We start from the raw sequence: 12,259 nt of genomic DNA, 5'->3' as shown, positions 1-12,259 counted from the left end.
TCCTATCAGGCATTTAACTCTGAACACCATTTCCATCTTCTAAAGTGCCACAGGAACTGATTCCAGCTGCTGAGGGACTTTCCAGATATTAAATAATCGCCTGCAAAGGCTTTCCTCACGGGTGCCTAATAAACAGGAAAAATCCCATCCGCCTGGCACACGTACTGAGTAGGTTGTTTAAAACAGACTCTCTTGCACATTTGTGAACGGAATGAGCCAAGAAGGCAGCGTCCTGAGGCGGAGGACCAAATAAAACGCTCAGTCTCATTTTGGAGATCTCTCCACCTGAAGACTTATTATAAATTATGACACATATATCATACTTAGTGTCTATTTATGCGTATTTAGTACATAGTGAGACTTAAAGGTGAGAGAGACCTGGCCAGTCGAGGGACTACTGAGGAAGCACTCATTCATGGCAAATAGCCTAGAGCATATCTTTGTGCTGTTTTTCTCTTATGACAGGAGGCTGCTATCTCTACCCATGTTTGTCTCCAGTTGTGCAGCAGCTGTCAGCCCTTTTCTTAGCCCCCTCCCCAAACTAGAAACTCAGCATGGCCTTCCTATCACCCCTTGCTTTAATCAGCTCGGAGTCTGAGAAAGCCAGGCTGTGTCCTCCAGGGAATGCCAGGAACTGCTGGTGGGCCACTTGGCCAGACCTCAGCGAGCTGTCTATACGATAGCGTCTCTCACGTTTCTCTATGCGTGAGTGCAGATGTGCTTTATTCAAGGATGCCTGAGCTCCGAGTGCAGCTGCAAGGACTGACTTCTCTTGCAGTGAAGATAATTGCTGTTTGCACAGAACAGAGACTCTTGCCTCCACCACCAATGTGAAGCATCTCTAGCTTGTGTGACACCCCAAATGAGAGTCAATCTAACAAAAGAAGCATTTAAAACAAAACAAACACTCCAATCCGTTCATGGGCAGAGGTATAGAGGAGGGATGGTTTTGACCCAAATTCTGTTTCTTTCTCGGTTCAGGCAACCATAGAGTTGGTCATGAAATGAATTTTCACTCCTTGACTTTGGACATTCTACCCTATTCATTGGAAAATAAAAGTCTGGGGCATGCACAGGAGAAATGGCTCCAAAAAGCAATTAAAAACTCATCCTATCATTTGTCTGTAGCCATAATTATCCCTGGTGTGCAAGCCATGCTCCACCCTTATCAGTGCTTTTATTCATATTGCATGCTCTGTATTAAGGAGGACAAAGGTGTGGAGTTAACGATGCTCATGGTCACTAACATTGTTTACGCAAGAGTAACCTAAGATAGACCATAATGTGCCTGCTCAGTGAGCAGATGAGAAATGGAACCAGCAGTTCATCATTTGTACAATCAGTGTTCTCTGTGTGTAAACAAAGAGATTTACACACACAATAAAGCAATAAAAACATCCTTCAGAATATTTCTATGAATGAGTTTATGACTGCACTCTAATGAGCCATGTCAGCATATATCTAAGCAGCTGGCTTAGGATAGCTGATTGGTTCCACTACTTCACAAAGGAGACACAATGACTGGAATAGAGAGCTTTGGAGCAATTTTTTAAAGTGTAGCCAAGGGGTGGGGCTGGGGGTGGGGGCGGTGATGAGGAGTAGAATTGCAGAGACCAAGGGGACTGAGGATCAACTTAGCTCTCATGCCACGAGAGAGAGCTGTCAAAGCAGACTCGGGCTTAGTCCTGAATTCCTCCTGATCTGAAAGGTTGTATTTGGAAACCAATTGTCCAGAGACCTCTCCTTGGAACTTTGAATTGGTCACCTACTTCTCCAGTACATGGCATGAAAATTCTTTTATACAGCCACATCCACCATACCCTTAAGACCCTTTGTCAGGATGGCAGATGCGGGTGATAAGGTTGGTGCCTTACAGATGGGACAGGCGTGTTTTCAGAAGGGATTATGTGTGTTTGGGATCATTATGCCTGGAAACATATCCCATGCATCCCATGATTTGAAATTCTCTAGGAAAGTGCCTTTTCCTCGACTTTTCTTTCCTCTACATAGTCTCATGGGTTGTCCCATGAGTTGGTTATCTTGCAATATTTTTCAAAAAAGGATACTAAAAGAGGAGTTAAAATCTTCTTATATGCAAATGTACAATGTACGAAAACTGGTTTGGTATAATCAAGGAGGAATGCATTACAAATAAAGTGCCCTGGAATAAAATGGCAATAACTTCCCTCTTTAAACCCCAGGACAAGTGAAAGTGCTGACAGAGCAGAGATGTACTTTCTTAGGTCTCTCCTGTCCGTTCACTCCCTGGGCCCCTCGTCCAGGAGAGAAGACGAGGAGCTTGTACTGACAGCCTTTTTGTGGTGCAAATCCCAATGAGCCTGGTTGGGACACTGGTATTCCCCACTTTAGACTTTGAATCCAGAGTTCAGATCATTTATACATCATGCTGCTGTCAAAATCATCTGATTTTAACTCAGAATATTGCTTTTCTTATAGCAAAGGAAGAAATTATTAGGTGCAAATAAATGAGAGTGACTTCTTTTTAGTTCATAAGAATGTTGCACTTAGTGATTTCATCCAAGAGCCTAAACCACATTACCATATTGATTCTGGGAATGAGGAAGGCTATGTCAATGTGGGTACATTTAATTTTTTTAAAAATAAATAAAATAAAGAGTATCTCAATAAAACTCTCTCCCTATCCCCATCTTCATAAAATATTTTCTTTATTGTTTTCATTTTCAGCTGAGCTAACTTAACTTATGTCCAATTAGAGTCCAGTTTTTATCAAAAGTGCCTTACTGGTTATTGTTATGAGTAATTGTAATGATATTGTTATGTGACCAGTGCACAGAGGGGCATAGCTGGGCTGCATTTTAGACAAGTTCCCAAACAGATCTCTATTTCTTTTCTCTCCTTAATCAATAGAAATGTTATTCAATAGGCTCAATTTCCTACATTTCAAAAATGTTTTAATGAACATTTTAATGAAATATGTTAATGAACTGTTGGCTTTGATGGGGATTAATTAAACCTTGGCTGTTATTCCTTTTATGGTCTTTGCACAATGCTCAGTTGACTGAGGACATTTAGAGCTCACCCAACTGAATGGCTGTGTAAAACAAAGACACAAGCAAAAACTCCTATTCGTTCATTGGTAAATATGACACCATTATAAAAGCTAAGCTCACCCATACCATGACTAACAGAAACCTTTAAGTTTTTATTTTATTTAAGGACTTTTTGGTATAAATTTTCAGACAGCAGAAGTTTAAAAAGTATACAACAAAAACCTCAGTACCCACCACTGAAAATGAGAAATAAAATGTTACAAATAGGATTGGATTTTTACCCATAACCCCCTCCCAGGCCCTAGTCACTCCCCTCCCCCAACTATAGTGGTCATGGGGTCGTGAATTTGGCAATTAACATCCTATGTCTACCTTTATACTTTTTACTACAAATGTGCGTATTTTGAACCTCTCACTTTTCAGCCAGGATACCAAGTTGGTATCCACTGTGATGCTTGGTTCTATGGGAGATATTAAAATATAGTAATTTTTTAATTTGCAAGAATATTGCCCATATGCCACCCCATGCCTCCAAACCATTTGTAATCTCAACACTGGTGACCCTATTTTCCAAACATACAAAACGAAGTACAGCATAGGTAAATGAATTATCCAGGGTCCCACGACATCTCAGTAGCAGAGTGAAGAAGAAGACAGCATGCAGGCCTCCCACCCATGCCTCCCACTAGCCTATGATACTGTTGTGCTCTAGTGCTTCATAATATATTTATAAGCGCTCCACGATATGTGATAAATCATTATGTATTGATTTAAACAGTGTCATTTGCAAGCCTCAAAGCGCTTTACTGTATTACATACATGAAGGAATCAAATCACTTTGCCAGCCACCGACAGGCAGGCTGTACCTGGCTAGCAGAGGGGTGTCAGCAAAACTCCAAGGCAAGCTGAGAACCAGGAGAGGAGTGAGTTGCACTGCCTCCTGTAAGCAGCAAATCTTGGCTAATTGCTGAGGAAATATGCACTAGTGTATCTTAAATTTTTAATTGCTTGGATAGAGAGAGAATCTTATTTGCAAAAATCAGTGTTTTCATTAGAGGTCTGTTGTGTCAGAAACTTCAGAAGTGTAACGTATACTGGCTACTGGAAAAGAAAGACTGCTTTAACCCATGCAGGAAAGGGAAGTACATGAGGAAAATCCATGTGTTCTTATATGCAGCCTCAAGTAACAGGCACCTGCCAGTTTCTTTAAAATGCCTTTGGAGCCGAAAGAATTTCAATGGTCAGGGCTTGAGATTTTAAAGCTCACTCTAAAGGCTGTGATGTGCTAAAGCCAGTTGCACCAGCTTTGGGGGAGCCAATTGTTAAATATTCAGGAATCCTGTAAGCGCTTCTTAAACTGTTATGTTGAAATGGTCATACCACTAGGAGCACAAAAATCGGTAAACCCTACAAATCAGGACTATCCCCTGCAGGAAGCTGGTTTACCAGCATACCACTGCTTCTACACATCTTTTGGGAGGTGGAATTTGCACTTGAACCTAATTTTTACTGGATTCTGAAATGAGTCTTTTGAACAGTCTATGGATTCATTCACAGATAGCTGTTATGGGAAAACCTCTTTGTACCTGACTGGTAAATAATGTGAGGGATGTCTCTCGTGTTCTCCTGGATGAGTGGAAAACTATATTTTCCCGAAGTTTAAATCAGGAAATGGCGATCATGGAAATAGCTACTTCTAAAGAAATAAAATAAATGTATAATGAATGTTTTCACCCATGTTCAGTCGGGCTCAATAAAACACTACTTGCCTTCATGCTGGAAATTGGAAAGGGCATGCCCTGTCAACACACTGACAGGTTACAGAATTACTTCCGTTCCCAAGAAAATCACTGGCACCTCAATATCCTATCAACCCAAAGTGCCTCAAAGGGAAAAGGTTCATAGATGTTTAGTGAAAATGCCCAGTTCTACTTTTCAAATGGTAACTCTAATTTAATTATTTATGGATGGCTCTTCCAGGATAAAAGTCACTGTCAAAGTGGTACCTTCACATCTTTTGATAAAAGAAATATTTTCTATTAGATATTAACATTTTGCGTGGAAATTGTCCAAGGTAATTACTCCAACTCTCTGCCAAATCAAACACACTGGGTTACTTATTTTCTTAATTTCAGTTTTTTCCTAATTTTTGTTTCACTCATGTCTGGGGGTAAAGGGCTCAATGTCATACCAAGTCTCATTGAAAAAGATAAAACTGTCATAGATAGAAGAAACAAGATTGAATTTGGAATATCTGTCACCACATTTTTCACTTTTGGGGCATGTGTGCAAAGGTAGCTGGACACCAATCATCTTTTACTGACTCAGATTTTCCCTGAACTTACATGACAGCCTGCAATGAAACTACATGTTTGAGTAGTGTCATAGGAATCCATCATGATCATCCCATTAGCAAGGGGCCACTAAGAGAGCTCAATCCCAGGTGGATGTGTGTGGGGATAGTTATGTAATAATAGTTTATCGAGCATCTATCTGTGTACAAAGCAACTTGCATGCATTCTCTCTAACCTTTACAATACTGCTCCAAGATATTATTATTCCCATTTTATAGATGGGGAAACTATGGCTCTAAGAACGTAGAGAGACCACACAGAAAGTATAGGAGACAGAGTTCAGACCTGCTCTAGCTAGCCTTTTTCCTTTATACCACCTTTCTCAATATAATGCTATCTTAACTAGATCACAGAATAGTCCTCTCCCTTCTATATCTGCTTTTTATAAATAGCCATGTTTTGACATTAATAAAATTAGAACCATTAAGAGTTTAGGTTACTAGAATAAACTTCTTTGAAACCATAATGTGAAAACATTTCCATTACAGCTGTAAAGCAATTTTTAAATGGGAGCTTTCGCCTTAGGTGTGCAGTTGTGAATTATGAAATGTCATCTGATTATTCTAACTGTAATAATACTATTAAGAGTAGAAAAGTCATTATTTAAAATATAAGATATGAGAAATTAATATAAAATTTGAAGTAGGGCTTGCTATAAGTTTACCTTTAAAATAAAGTTGTTTATCAATTGTTTTGGGAGCACGAGATTACTCCATAGCCAAAGTACACTATTTGGTTATGTTTACAAATTTGCACAATAACAACGTCAATATCTTTCACTTTTTTTTATTACCTATTTTTATTTTATTTATTTTATTTTTGGCTGCGTTGGGTCTTCGTTGCTGCACGCGGGCTTTTCTCTGGTTGCGGCGAGCAGAGGCTACTCTTTGTTGCGGTGCGCGGGCTTCTCATTGCGGTGGCTCCTCTTGTTTCGGAGCACAGGCTCTAGGCACATGGGCTTCAGTAGCTGCGGCGCACAGGCTCAGTAGCTGTGGCTCGCAGCTCTAGAGCGCAGGCTCAGTAGTTGTGGTGCACGGGCTTTAGTTGCTCCGTGGCATGTAGGATCTTCCCGGACCAGGGCTCGAACCCGTGTCTCCTGCATTGGCAGGCAGATTCTTAACCACTGTGCCACCAGGGAAGCCCAATGTCTTTCACTTTTAACCACAAAAACCAAGTAGGTCAAATGTCATTTATCTTGTTTTACAAATGAGGAATTAAGGCTCAGAGGTATAAAGTAGCAGAGCAGACTGAAATTCGGCTCTTAAGATTCCCATCCAGTGTGTACTCCACCATAGCACACAGAATAGTGAACTTATAAAAGTTTCAAAGAGAGAAAGCTCAAGAGACAGGTGCAGCACTGCCTATGAAAGAAAAACAATTCCAGCTCAAAATGCAACCTGTGCTGTTCACAATGCAAATAGCACATTGAACAGGTAAGTTGTGATGGGAGGAAAGAAAGTTAAGCAAAATGTTAGGTCTGGCACAGGTTGGTACCCAGTGCTTGGTGGATGAAAATGGACCAGAAAAAGTTGAAACAGAAATAGAAAGGCCCCAAAGTCGTTCTAAACCTGTGATTCAAGTTCATTTAGGGCTTGTTCTATATGTTGCTACACGTACACTGCTACAACATTAATAAGGCATCTGGTGAGGCCACTTTTTGAATGTATTCACTGAGAAACACGCTTTCTCCCCAAGAATGCAGTTACAGTCTTTTGTGTTATTTTTAGCATAGTCTCCACGACAGTCTAAAAAGACGGCAACAGTAAATATACCTTTAGTCACTACTGTGATTTTCAATAGAATTTACCTGGCCCATGCGAAAGTCTATTTGTTAAAGCATATATTTGTTTTACAGGTTATTTTGCCAGGAGGTGCAAACCTGCTTTTCCTACTAATTGAAAAAACAAACAAACAAACAAAAAAAACCAATGGAAGCAAAATCATGCCCTCGAGCAATGAGCTGTCTTTATATTCCCATTCCTTCTTTTACCACCAGTGCCAGCGCTGGATTGCTGCCACCACTGCAGGTAGCCTGTAAAGGGGGTTTTGTTCCCATTCAACACGGTACTTTGCTTTCCCAGGTCACCGACCCTTGCTATCTTTATGTGAACCAAGTAAACACATCAGAAAACTTCAATTCAATATGCCAACGTCCAATAATCAAAGATGATTAAAATCACCATTTGTTTCCTCTTTTTTAAAAAAAGATCATTGAATTTGAGATCTAAAGAGCCATCCGCTACCAAAGGTATTTACCAGTCTTGGTGAATGCATACTTAGTTTGGAAAACAATTGGTGATATTCTTTTTCTTTGTTATTAAGAAATATGTATTCCAGAAATTTCTGATCTATTTTGTACTATTGAACAACATAAAATTCTGATGATTTGTTTCCTATTAATCTTAACATTAATTTCCTATGGAATTAAAAATGCTAGGCTGATTCTTCACAGCCTGGTGTTTTGATGTTTTAGTGTTCCACGTGAAAGGTTTGAGACTACCTGGATCTACATGATTGAAACAGCATAACTGTGGCCTGTCAGAAGCAGTCAATTCAGGCAGCTAAATGATGTGTAAATGGAAATGGCCACACAATTGACTTAGCCAGGGCAATCAATACTGCTTATGAAGAGAGCAAAAAATGAGCACATCTGCTGGGCTATGGTCCCATTCAATGGCTATAAGTAGATACAATTTACAAAGAATGTGGACAGAAAACCTTGCTCCAGAGAATCTGGATTTCCAGGGTTATGTGAAATGTCCATCTCAGCACCTGGCTCAGAGAAGGTATTTAAATATTACTTTTCCCCACTTTAATCTGGTCACAGAATGTTTCAAGTATTTAATTGATTACACATTTTCAGTATCAAGTACAACCGCCAAAAGCAGATATTATGGATTATTGGTATGTACACAACTTAAATGATGGAAACAGGTGTAAATGGGGCCCAAAGAGTTACCTACTGATTGTGCACATTTTGTGGGACATGGCCATCAGTCAGCACATTTTCAAAGTGAACGGTTAGATGACTTTCAATTCAGAGAGCTTCTTCTGTTACACTTTACTGTTCTTGATATTATCCTAAGTGTTTTCTAGTAATTAGATGGCTTATTAGAGCATTACTTCAGGACTATAATAATTCTGATATTTCATATGTGGCAATAATAAAAAGGTAAGTAATTTGTTCCAAAACACTATGTATGTATGTTTGTATGTATGTATGTATCTATCATCTATTTATCTCTATTTATTCATTCCTTCATTCATTTAATCATTCATTCGTCAAATAACAATTGATTACCTTCTATTTGTAAGGCACTACAAAGGACATAAGATATAATAAGACATGGTCTATTCCTAAAAAACATTATTATTAGTTTAGTGGGAGGATTGTGGAAAAAAAGTCTCAAATGAAAAGGCAAAACTATCTTTTCTGATCCTGAGTCAAATACATTCCAAGTGGGTTGAATACTGTCTGGTGGTCTGGAGGATGACCTACGCTTTATGCCATCTCCAAGGTCAGGGCTTGGCAAAATTTTTCTGTAAAGGGCCATCTTTGCCAGCCACATAGCCATACGTTCTCTATTGCAACCCTTCTGTCCTGCAGCAGTAGACAGTATGCCGATGAATGGGCCTGGATGTGTTCCAATAAAACTTTATTTGTAGACCTGAAGTTTGACTTTCATATAAGTTTTACATATCAGGAAATATCATTCTTTTGATTTTTCTAATCATTTAAAAATGTAAAAACAATTCTAAGTTCATGAGCCATATAAAAGCAGGTGGCAGGCTGAATTTGGCCCAGGAGCCCTAGTTTATCAATCACTGTCCTAGAGTAAAGGAAGGCATTTTGGTGTCTCAAGCTCAAAGTTGTGATGTTAATGATGGTAAAACCTGACACATTGACTCTTCCTATGTGCTAGGCACTTTCCAGACTCAGTACATGTATTATCTCATTTAGTCTCACAATACCTGTTGAAGCAGATACTTATATTATCTTCCATTATAGATAAACAGACACAGAGAGGACTTAACCTTCCTAAGGTCATTACAGTTCCACTCAATTTAGAGAGGATGTGTGTCTGAGATTCTGTGTGTATGTTGGGGAGGGAGTGGCCAAAGGTCTCCATGGGAACAGGGTGTGCACCACAAGTGAATGGAGAATGAAAAGTTCCGCTCTAGCCAGTGTGGAATGGAATAGGGAGGGAGGCGCAAGAGGGAGGGGATATGGGGATATAAGTATACGTATAGCTGATCCACTTTGTTATGCAGCAGAAAGTAACACAACAATGTAAAGCAATTACACTCCAATAGTGATGTTAAAAAAAAAAAAAAGAAGAGTCAAATACACAAAGCCACCTAGAAATTCGACCCATACACTCCAGCCCCTTCAGTGACCTTGGATGAATATGCCCTAAAATTAGCTAGAAGATCCCCTTTGGGAATTTGCGAGTGTTTTTAGAAATTCCCAGGACAGCTGGTTCCAGGGGCAGATCTAGGACTCTGCTGGATTCTTAGATAAACTCACATTATTACATCAATTGACTGAGAGGAGAAGTTCATAAAATCTACAAGTATAACGCAGTTGCTGTTGAATACCTTCAGAATCTGACAATTGAGAATTTAATCTTGAGAAAAGCTTCCTCATAAGGTGTCTGGAACTTTGGAAGCCAGCCAGACCTGGGTGTGTGTGTGTGTGTGTGTGTGTGTGTAAGAAGGAGGAAGTCAACCCCTCAACAGTAGTGCCCCAACATGAAAAACAGGGTTAAAATCTACTCCACAGAGTTAAAATCTATTCCCCTTCCGGTCTCTTTCTGCAAATTTTGAACAAGGTGTATATATAAACTCTGGGCCGAGGTTTAGGCATGCATGGCTTCATCCACCTTAACAAAAACACTACTTATTATATACACACATTTCCATCTGCTCCAATGTCTATTCTGATTGCATACAAAAACTTAACAGGACAGTTTAGTCAGCTAGAACTGCAAGTCTCTTTCTAAACAGAACTGGAATGAGGCTAATATATGAGCCATCAATTAGACCATTTTCAGCAGAAGTGAAGTGCACATCTGAAGAGTACATAGTGGCCCTAAGTATGACCCCACGGCTGGCCAACATGTCTACTCCTTGACAACTATTAATAGGCTGATTGGCAAATCATATGAAAGCACTTACATGGAGAAAAGGCCTTTGTATGTGAAATAGCAAAATAAAGTTCAGCTTGAACTCTTTTTAAAAAAAGAAGTTGGCAAATGCATGATTCTGTTGCACTAAATAGTTATGTTAGTATTAGTAACAGCTTCTCACTTTCTGGAGTTTTAATTATGTCTCTTGGGACTGGGAGAAGGGTGAAGGCGGGGGATACAGATTTTAACAGCTTACTTGGTTGCTATCCCTACCTTTACTGCTGTTGAACTAAAAAAAAAAAAAAAAAAAAAACCTCCACAGGCTAAAATTCTTTACATTGCAAATAAAATAGTTCTCCCCTGGTTTTTATCAGCATGGGTCCCACAAGGAACGGACAGCCGGTTTATGTCAATGAACAAGACTTATTGTTTTCAGATTTATTTTTTTATAGCAAAAAAAAAAAAGGTTGGTGTTGAGCTTGAAACAAAGGCAACAAAGAACAATGTAGACTCTAATTTGGGGTTCCAGCACAATTGCTGGGTTGAATACAGGCCATCTTGCACCCAGCTATTTGTGGAGGACTCATTAATTTTGATGCTCCTCTTGAACTTTCTACACATCATGGCCTGCACACACATGAACACAGACTTACTCAATGTGCACACATGCTTTTCTTTTTACCCAATGGACAGATGTGTTTGCTGTGTGTGTATTTCTGGTCTCCATGATCCATCCCTAAAAACTAATGGGAGAGGGACTGGAGGCCAGAGAAGCAGAAGGTAAAGAACAAAAGAGAAATCCTGAAGGACTTGGGATATTTTGTCTGGGATAAGAACAAGAAGGTGACAACACACCTCACCAAGCTGGATTTATAAAATCTTTTCTTATTTTAGTCTAACTCAACATTTCCTTTCCCCTAGAGAAAATTATGTTGCTAGGAATGCAGGAGACCCAAAGCACAAATTTTTCCGGAAATAAATGTCTGTATTCCTCTACCCTTGCCAAGCCTGAGGATAAGCCCCTCCTGGCAGAGTGGAAAGAGTACGGATTGGAAGTCAAGAGATCCATTTGCTGGTTCTGGCCCAGCACAAAGTTGCTACGTTGATTCTGGCAAATCACCAAACTCTTTTGAGTCTCAGTTTCTTTACCTGAACAATGACCTTTCCAAGGGCCTTGTCTGGGTCCAACAGTTCCTGATTCCATGCTTTCCTCTTTGAAACTTTAGCCCCATCTTCCATAAGTCAAAAATAGTCCCTCCAGCCATCACCTGATGGGGGCTCATTTGTCATGGCCCTTCAAATCCAGCTTCTGGATTGTTCCCAAAGAAATTATTAACCATCAGGTCCTGAGTTGCATGGGAGTAGCCTGGGACAAATAATCTCCTCCAGGGTATTAACTAGCACTGACCCGAGGTTCTTAGCTCCCAGGAACATTGTGTTTCCATTAGGGATTCTTAAGAGGCCAGAATGAGCCTCCTCTAATAATGAAATTCTGGTCCCTGACTTGAGGTGAAGGCGTAGTTTTGGGTGATGTCTTTCAGTACAACACTCATCAACCATTTGGAGAAAACCAACATTCCGAAAGGAAACCCAGCTGTGCCAAAGATTTAGAATTGGAACAAGCAGCAAAACATGTTTGAGAATGGATTTTAAAGCACTGACAATGAAGCTCTGAGGAAAAACGGAACTAGATATTAAAACTCCTTCTCAGGACCATGCTGCTACAATGACCAGTGAAGTGAAG

General features: G+C 39.8%; 1 protein-coding gene and 1 long non-coding RNA gene across 10 annotated transcripts in view; one reads left to right on the top strand and one right to left on the bottom strand.

Moving 5' to 3' along the window:
* Positions 1 to 12,259, bottom strand: part of CREB5 (cAMP responsive element binding protein 5) — a 409,001-nt gene that overhangs the window by 163,310 nt on the left and 233,432 nt on the right. The gene's annotated exons all lie outside the window — the stretch shown is intronic.
* Positions 1 to 12,259, top strand: part of LOC309631552 — a 34,909-nt gene that overhangs the window by 15,863 nt on the left and 6,787 nt on the right. The window contains exon 1 of the long non-coding RNA XR_014246351.1: positions 1 to 12,259. This exon is cut by the window's left edge and continues 15,863 nt beyond it. This is a non-coding gene — a long non-coding RNA (uncharacterized lncRNA).

The sequence above is a fragment of the Balaenoptera borealis genome, assembly GCF_965194805.1.
Source record: "Balaenoptera borealis genome assembly, chromosome: 7".
NCBI lineage: Eukaryota > Metazoa > Chordata > Mammalia > Artiodactyla > Balaenopteridae > Balaenoptera > Balaenoptera borealis.
This window is presented reverse-complemented; position numbering and strand designations above follow the sequence as displayed.